The 8,906-nt window shown below is 50.1% G+C and overlaps 1 pseudogene; it reads left to right on the top strand.

Annotated features, from left to right (window-relative positions):
• The first annotated feature begins 1,005 nt into the window (after positions 1 to 1,005).
• The window catches only part of LOC112077141 (small G protein signaling modulator 2-like), a 21,499-nt pseudogene continuing 13,598 nt past the window's right edge, over positions 1,006 to 8,906 (top strand).

Raw genomic sequence — 8,906 nt, 5'->3', positions numbered from 1 at the left:
ATTCACTTTCTCTTTGTTGCTTTTGTTCTACATACTACATTACTGCCTCTTCAATTTTACGACTCCCTAATTTCAAAGATGAAAGCTTGTAATGCGATTTTTCCCCTCTCATTCCCTCTCAAACGTGCACCTCTTGGGGTCCCCCAGGACAGAGTTTGTAAAACGCTGCATTAGGGCCTAATAGAGTCGTCTGAGTGGTGTCTTTGATGTTGTTCGTTAGGGCAGGGAACTTCACGATACGATATCARCACCATACTCAGGTGCCGATACGATATGTATTCTCACCATTCTATATGTATTACGAGTTTGATACTGGGTTTGATACTGGGAGTTTGATACTGGGTTTGATACTGGGAGTTTGATACTGGGAGTTTGATACTGGGAGTTTGATACTGGGAGTTTGATACTGGGTTTGATACTGGGAGTTTGATACTGGGAGTTTGATACTGGGAGTTTGATACTGGGATTTTATTGGTGAATCGATATTCCAAACATATTTCTTGCCGTATGTTTGCTGCAGAGAGACAGGAGAAAATGAGTTTCGATCAGTCATGGAAATATAAGTGCTGGAAATGTGTTTGTTTATGCTATTTAAAAAGAAGATGGAGAACAAGCTATAAGATTTTTCAAAATACTGGAGTTTTGGCGTTGGTACAGACTACTAAAGCTAGCTGACGCTACCTAGCAACATAAACATAATATCATCCAAAAGTATAATGAGCGTAATGTGAAGGTATAGACCCCCCCCGCTCCCTGACCCCCCCCCCCCGCTCCTGACCCCCCCCCGCTCCCTGACCCCCCCGCTCCCGCTCCCTGACCCCCCCCGCTCCTCCGTCACTATTGGTCATTGATCATGCCTGAGTCTTTCACGGGAGACTTTTGATATCCCCCTTTGAATCAGATGTTGTTTCCTCGGAGGAGAAAAGCATGCAGACGTTTAAAAAAAAAAAAAAAGATATGATACTTACGTTTTATCTAGAAAATGTCTGCCACAACTAGCGAAAGATGACAAGGCGAGACCGTACCATAGCCATCGTGCCTATCCTACCCCTTTAAATGTAGTCGAGTGCATACATACCCTAGTCTGCTCTACAAAACAAAGAGGACATACCTAGTCTCTACAAACCAAGAGGACATACCCTAGTCTGCTCTACAAAACCAAGAGGACATACCCTAGTCTGCTCTACAAAACCAAGAGGACATACCTAGTCTGCTCTAAAAACCAAGAGACATACCCTAGTCTGCTCTACAAAACCAAGAGGAATACCCTAGTCTGCTCTACAAAACCAAGAGGACATACCCTAGTCTGCTCTACAAAACCAAGAGGACATACCCTAGTCTGCTCTACAAAACCAAGAGGACATACCCTAGTCTGCTCTACAAAACCAAGAGAAGACACATGACAAGTCTGCTCAGAGATCTGAGTAGCATACAATCTACTCTACAGTAGGGTTGCAAAAATTCCTGGAATGTTCCAGAAATTCCCAGGTTTAACAGAAATCTTGGTTGGAGGATTTTCCGGATTTCCTGCTTCCCTCCTAATTCCTTTAATCTCCCAACCAGGATTTCTGGATTCCCACCCTACAGCAATACCAACCTTACCTGAGCTCATCTGTCCAAAGCTAACCCCTCTACCCCCTAATCCCTAACACTGTCATTTACTGACCTTTGCCCTTCACCCGCTAAACCCAGAGGACCCAGAGTGTGGGTCAGGAGCCCTGAAGAGGCAGGGGTCGTCGTCCTCAGGTCGCGCCCCGCAGCCCCTCTCCGCTCAGGCCATCAAACACATCTGGGTACGCACCGCCCTCTTCGAGAAGGTCCTGGACAAGATCGTACAGTACATTGTGGAAACTCCAGGTAAATTTTTTTAATAAAAATGGCAACTTCTGCATTAATTTACACTGCACTGTATATGCAAAGAGCTATAGTTTATCAATGTCTGTTCCAGTCATGATTACGTTATTTTAAATTGAATGAGCTTTTCTCCCTGTTGCTCTTGTTCTGCACTCTACATTACTGCTTCTAATTTCATTGACTGTTTTCTCCTACATTAGGCCTAATGGGGTGTTTTTCCTGTTGGTCTCACTGCTCTTTTGTTGTTTCTCTACGGTGTGTGTGTGTTGTGTGTGTGTGTGTGTGTGTGTGTGTGTGTGTGTGTGTGTGTGTGTGTGTGTGTGTGGTGTGGTGTGTTGTCTCTCAGTAAGTACTATGAGAGGAGTCTCTGATGCATGACGCAGTGTTTGGACCCATCCTGGCATGTCTACTGGGTAAGTTGCCACGAGCTGTTAATAAAAATGCTACATTTGTTTGTTAAAATGCTACATTGGGATGTTATAATGCTACATTTAGGTGACACAAATGCACATACTGTAGATACTCTTTTTTGCTTATATTTACTCTCCTCCCTCCCTCCCTCATTCTGCCCCCTTTTACCCCCTTCTTTCTCTCTCCCCCTCCCTCTCCCTCCCTCCCTCTCCCCTCCCTCTCCCCCCTCTCCCCTCCCCTCTCCCCTCCCTCTCCCCCTCCCTCTCCCCCCCTCTCCCTCCCTCTCCCCCCTCCCTCTCTCCTCTCTCCCCCCCTCCCTCCCTCTCTCCTCTCTCCCCCTCCCTCTCCCTCTCCCCCCCTCCCCCCTCTCCCCCTCCCTCCCCTCCCTCCTCCCTCTCCCTCTCCCCCCTCCCCTCACCCCCTCCCTCTCCCCCCTCCCTCTCTCCTTTCTCCCCCTCCCTCTCTCCCCTCCTCTCCCCCCCCTCCCTCTCTCCTCTCTCCCCCCCTCCTCTCCCTCTCTCCCCTCCCTCTCCCCCCCTCCCTCCTCCCTCTCCCTCCCTCTCCCCCTCCCTCTCTCCCTCTCCCCCTCTCCCCCTCCCTCTCTCCTCTCCCCCCCTCCCTCTCCCCCCCCCCCTCTCCCCTCCCTCCCTCTCCCCCCCCCTCTCCCCTCTCTCCCCCTCCCTCCTCCAGTGGGTCCCTGTGCTCTGGAGTACACTAAGCTGAAGACGTCCGACCAACTTCTGGACGGACCCGTCGGCCAACGAGTTGGTCCAGCGCCACGGGGCCCACCGGGGCCAGGACGCTTCCCCCAGCAGGAGGCCCGCTCTGGGGGTGAGAGAGGCTGGGTCCCTCGGGGGGGGCCAGGGAATACATGGGGGCACTTACTGGAGGAGTCGATCAATACAGTACAATACATTCCGTGACGATTCAATGAGTAGCTATGGCAACAATAATTTCCTGTATATTTATTTCACCAGGATAGTGCACTCAGTAACAGTTGTTTTCCAGGGGGGTCCTGGTAGTAGCTTCTCAGAAGGGGTTAGACAATAGGGCTAAGTAACTGCGGGGTTATTGGTTCAAATCCCCGGTSGGTAGAGAACCCAGTCGGTTTCAATCATGGTCATATGGGTTGCGGTTCTAATGACACCCTATTCCGTATATAGTGCACTACTGTTGACCAGGGCCCGAAGGGTACCGGTCACATTCTGTTAAAGGTCCCCAAAAGCACACACTTCCCTGGGTCGCTCCTCTTTTCAGCTAGCTGCAATAAACACTCAAACTGGACAGTTTTATTTCTACATTCAAAGGACTTTCAAAGGACATAGACACTTTTACTGACACTTGTGACTGCATCGCGGGATGTGTTTTGTCTCTAACATTTTGTCTTTTGTGATGTTGTTTATGCCCAACAATGTTTGTGCTGCTACCATGTTGGGTTGTTGTCATGTTGTGTTAATGTCATGTTGTGTTGCTGTCATGTTGTGTTGCTGTCATGTTGTGTTGCTGTCATGTTGTGTTGTCTCTCTCTATGTAGTGTTGTGTTGTCTCTCTTTATGTAGTGTTGTGGTGTCTCTATGTAGTGTTGTGGTGTCTCTCTTTATGTAGTGTTGTGTTGTCTCTCTTTATGTAGTGTTGTGGTGTCTCTATGTAGTGTTGTGGTGTCTCTCTTTATGTAGTGTTGTGGTGTCTCTCTTTATGTAGTGTTGTGGTGTCTCTCTTTATGTAGTGTTGTGTTGTCTCTCTTTATGTAGGGGCGGCTCCGGCACTGGTCGTGGTCCCCACCCCACCACAGTCACTAACCGCCTCCTTAGCTTCCTCCAAATGACCCCCCTCCACATTAACCCCACTGAATTAAGGGGCAGCTCCGGACTAAGGGGCAGCTCCGGACTAAGGGCAGTACCAGGGTAAGGGGCAGCACCAGATAAGGGAGAGCACCAGGATAAGGGTAGCTCCGGACTAGGGACTGCAGCCCGGACTGAGGGACTGCAGCTCCGGACTGAGGGACTGCCAGCTCCGGACTGAGGGGACTGCAGCTCCGGACTGAGGACTGCAGCTCCGGACTGAGGGACTGCAGCTCCGGACTGAGGGACTGCAGCTCCGGACTGAGGGACTGCAGCTCCGGACTGAGGACTGCAAGCTCCGGACTGAGGACTGCAGCTCCGGACTGAGGGACGGCAGCTCCGGACTGAGGGACGGCCCAGGCTGGGCTCTGACGGATCTGGCTGCTCATGGCTGGCTGACGGATCTGGCTGCTCATGGCTGGCTGACGGATCTGGCTGCTCATGGCTGGCTGACGGATCTGGCTGCTCATGGCTTGGCTGACGGATCTGTGCTCATGGCTGGCTGACGGATCTGGCGCTCATGGCTGCTGACGGATCTGGCTGCTCATGGCTGGCTGACGGATCTGGCTGCTCATGGCTGGCTGACGGATCTGGATCTGCTCATGCTGTGGCTTACGGATCTGGCTGCTCATGGCTGGCTGACGCTCTGCTGCTCATGTTGGTGGGGCTCTGGCAGATCCTGTCTGGTTGGCGGCTCTGGCAGATCCTGTCTGGTTGGCGGCTCTGGCAGATCCTGTCTGGTTGGCGGCTCTGGCAATCCTGTCTGGTGCGGCTCTGGCAGATCCTGTCTGGTTGGCGGCTCTGGAGATCCTGTCTGACGAATGGCTCTAGCGGCTCCTGACTGACGAACGGCTCTAGCGGCTCGGGACAGACGGGCGGCTCGACGGCTCGGGACAGACGGATGGCTCAGATGGCGCTGGGTAGACGGATGGCTCAGATGGCCTGGGTAGACGGATGGCTCAGATGGCGCTGGTAGACGGATGGCTCAGATGGCGCTTGGCAGACGGGCAGTTCAGGCATCGCTGTGCAGACGGCAGACTCTTGCCGGCTGAGGCGCACTGTAGGCCTGGTGCGTGGTGCCGGAACTGGTGGTACCGGGCTGGGGACACGCATCTCAGGGCTAGTGCGGGAGAAGGAACAGGGCATACTGGACCCTGGGAGCGCACATTAGGCTAGTGCGTGGTGCCGGAACTGGTGGTACCGGACTGGGGACACGCATCTCAGGGCTAGTGCGGGGAGCAGCACAACAGGACGCACAGGACTCTGGGGACACACAGGAGGCTTGTTGCGTGGTTTAGGCACTGGTGGTAAAGGGCTGGAGACACGCACCATAGGGCTAGTGCGTGGAGAAGGCACTGTGGTACTGGGTAGGGCGGGGAGTGGCGCCGGAAATACCGGACCGTGCATGCGTACTGGCTCCCTTGAGCGCGAGCCTGCCAACCTTACCTGGTTGTATGCCCCCGTCGCCTGACCAGTGCGGGGAGGTGGAATAACCCGCACCGGCCTATGTAGGCGAACCGGGGACACCATGCGTAAGGCTGGTGCCATGTACGCCGGCCCGAGGAGACGCACTGGTGACCAGATGCGTTGGCCGGCTTCATGACATAAGGCTCAACGCTCAGTCTAGCCCGGCCGATACGTGGAGCTGGAATGTACCGAAACCGGGCTATGCACGCGTACAGGAGACACCGTGCGCCTCTACTGCGTAACACGGTGTCTGCCCGTACCTCGCTCTTCCACGGTAAAGTACAGGGAGTAAGGCGCAGGTTTCCTACCTGACTTCGCCACACTCCCTTTAAGGCCCCCCCAAGAAATTTTTGGGTGTACTCACGGGCTTCCAGGCCTTGTCTCCGTGCTGCCTCCTTCATATCGCCTCCTCTCGGCTTTAGCTGGCCTCCAGCTCTTCACGAGGAAGGCGATATTCTCCCGGTTGTGCCCACGGCCCCTTACCATCCAGTATCTCCTCCCATGTCCAAGAATCCTGTGTAGTGGGTCCTGTTGCCGCTTTACCATGCTGCTGCTGGTCCTGTATTGGTGGGTAATTCTGTCCCGATCGTGTGGAGGAGAGACGGACCAAAACGCAGCATTTGGAAAAATAACCATCTTCCTTTTATGGAGAAGAAGGAAAAAAACGAAACAAAAACACTTTACAAACTAACCAAAACAATAAACGACCGTGAAGCTAATAAACGTAGTTAGTGCACATACACAGGCTACAAACGTTCAGACATAGACAATTACAGACATCAAACGAAAGCCTATGGCTACCCTAAATATGCTCCCAATCAGAGACAACAGAAATCAGCTGTTCTCTAATTGGGAACCCATCAGGCAACCATAGACTCTCCTAGACAACTACACCAACATAGACACAGCTAGACACATACACTCAACACAAACCCATACACTACACCCAACACCCCCTTTACCATATAACCACCAAAACCGATTAAAACCAAACATTCCCATGTCACACCCTGACCTAACTAATAAAGAAAACAAAGAATACTAAGGCCAATACTCAATAACATAGACCTTTCTCCTGGCCTGTTTCAATACTCAATAACATAGACCTTTCTCCTGGCCTGTTTCAATTACTCAATAACGTAGACCTTTCTCCTGGCCTGTTTCAATACTCAATAACATAGACTTTCCCTTGGTCTGTTTCCCAGATCCAGAAAGAGACAGTCCAGCGTCAGCATGTCCGAGGATAACGTTTGCGCGTCTGCGCGGGAATACGTGAATCTCTTCACCAGAACTCCGCGTACTCACCTGCTCTACGGCAAAAACAACGTCCTTGGTCCAACCGGTAAGAGACTACACAGAGTTTTAATACTGTAACATGCATAACATCCTATATAATCCAGTCTGTTTGTCTCCTCCCTATATAATCCAGTCTGTTTGCCTCCTCCCTACATAATCCAGTCTGTTTGTGTCCTCCCTATATAATCCAGTCTGTTTGTCTCTCCCTATATAATCCAGTCTGTTGTCTCCTCCCTATAATCCAGTCTGTTTGTCTCCTCCCTGTATAATCCAGTCCGTTTGTCTGCTTTCCTATATAATCCAGTCTGTGTCTCCTCCTATATAATCCAGTCTGTTTGTCTCCTCCCTATATAATCCAGTCTGTTTGTCTCCTCCCTGTATAATCCAGTCTGTTTGTCTGCTTCCTATATAATCCAGTCTGTTTGTCTCCTCCCTATATAATCCAGTCTGTTTGTCTTCTCCCTATATAATCCAGTCTGTTTGTCTCCTCCCTATATAATCCAGTCTGTTTGTCTCCTCCCTATATAATCCAGTCTGTTTGTCTCCTCCCTATATAATCCAGTCTGTTTGTCTCCTCCCTATATAATCCAGTCTGTTTGTCTCCTCCCTATATAATCAGTCTGTTTGTCTCCTCCCTATATAATCCAGTCTGTTTGTCTCCTCCCTGTATAATCCAGTCTGTTTGTCTGCTTCCTATATAATCCAGTCTGTTTGTCTCCTCCCTATATAATCCAGTCTGTTTGTCTCCTCCCTAATAATCCAGTCTGTTGTCTGCTTCTATATAATCCAGTCTGTTTGTCTCCTCCCTATATAATCCAGTCTGTTTGTCTCCTCCCTATATAATCCAGTCTGTTTGTTTCTCCCTATATAATCCAGTCTGTTCGTGGAATTCATAACGGCTCCTCTATGAAACACAATACAGTATGAAGATAGGCAGAAACTGCTTCTCCAATAGAAATTCTTGATCAAACTTGGCTAGCGAGTTTAGAAACACGTCAGTGGGTCTAAGTGTGAATGTGTGGCTGTCAAATCAAAGGCACTCCCTCAATTTAAAGTTGTTTTTGATGAAAATTAATACTCCAGCACCCTCCCGTTTTCAATATTCCAGAACCCTCCCGTTTTTCAATATTCCAGAATCCTCCCGTTTTCAATATTCCAGAACCCTCCCGTTTCAATATCCGACTCCCGTTTTCAATATCCAGTCAATCCTCCCGTTTTCAATATTCCAGAACCCTCCCGTTTTCAATATTCCAGAACCCTCCCGTTTTCAATATTCCAGAATCCTCCCGTTTTCAATATTCCAGAATCCTCCCGTTTTCAATATTCCAGAACCCTCCCGTTTTCAATATTCCAGCACCCTCCCGTTTTCAATATTCCAGAATCCTCCCGTTTTCAATATTCCAGAATCCTCCCGTTTTCAATATTCCAGAACCCTCCCGTTTTCAATATTCCAGCACCCTCCCGTTTCCAATATTCCAGAATCCTCCCGTTTTCAATATTCCAGAATCCTCCCGTTTTCAATATTCCAGAACCCTCCCGTTTTCAATATTCCAGGACCCTCCCGTTTTCAATATTCCAGAATCCTCCCGTTTTCAATATTCCAGAACCCTCCCGTTTTCAATATTCCAGGACCCTCCCGTTTTCAATATTCCAGAATCCTCCCGTTTTCAATATCCAGAACCCTCCCGTTTTCAATATTCCCGGACCCCCCCGTTTTCAATATTCCAGAATCCTCCCGTTTTCAATACTCCAGGACCCTCCCGTTTTCAATATTCCAGAACCCTCCCGTTTTCAATATTCCAGAACCCTCCCGTTTTCAATATTCCAGCACCCTCCCCTGTTTTCAATATTCCAGCACCCTCCTCTGTTTTCAATACTCCAGCACCCTCCCCTGTTTTAGATATTCCAGCACCCTCCCCTGTTTTCAATACTCCAGCACCCTCCCTGTTTTCAATACTCCAGCACCCTCCCCTGTTTTCAATACTCCAAGCACCGCCTCCCCTGTTTTTCAATACTCCAGCACCCTCCCCTATTTTC

This window comes from Salvelinus sp. IW2-2015, unplaced genomic scaffold, assembly GCF_002910315.2.
Source record: "Salvelinus sp. IW2-2015 unplaced genomic scaffold, ASM291031v2 Un_scaffold4327, whole genome shotgun sequence".
Lineage (NCBI taxonomy): Eukaryota > Metazoa > Chordata > Actinopteri > Salmoniformes > Salmonidae > Salvelinus > Salvelinus sp. IW2-2015.
This window is presented reverse-complemented; position numbering and strand designations above follow the sequence as displayed.